Source organism: Microtus ochrogaster, unplaced genomic scaffold (genome assembly GCF_000317375.1).
Source record: "Microtus ochrogaster isolate Prairie Vole_2 unplaced genomic scaffold, MicOch1.0 UNK34, whole genome shotgun sequence".
Lineage (NCBI taxonomy): Eukaryota > Metazoa > Chordata > Mammalia > Rodentia > Cricetidae > Microtus > Microtus ochrogaster.
The window spans coordinates 224,336-224,853 of NW_004949132.1; positions in this window are offsets into that span (position 1 = coordinate 224,336).

Below are 518 nucleotides of genomic sequence, written 5' to 3' on the forward strand. Positions count from 1 at the left end.
TGTAGTTCATTTAAAAATGTAATGTATAATTAGGAAATATAGGTTGTTAGTGGATAATCATTGATAATAGTCAAGCTTGTAGTCATGTTAGATTTTCTAGATATATAGAGATATATTTCAGTTAGATAGGCATTCTTCATGTCTTTCAAAGACTGCAAAATATAGCATTTAATGTTTTAATAACTTAGGGCTTTACATGACAATGAGACACGTCTGCTCCTGGCAGCACCAATCTACTTCAAGAGGAAGATAGGCATCGAAGAGGCCCGTTATGAAGTTTGGTAGCCATTTGGGCAAGAAACTTCTCTTGCCTGGACTGCTTATCTGGACACAAAGAACCTGCAGAGAGAGGACTGCTGAACTTGCCTAAAGGTGAGATGGTCTTTAGGGGTTCCTGACTCATGAAAGAGTCTGTGAGACATTCTGCAGGACACAGCAGAAAGTGACTGCCTGCTTCATGGAAACATCTGCTGGATACTATGGGCCTGTAGGCTGAAGATGGATGCCCCAACGGTACA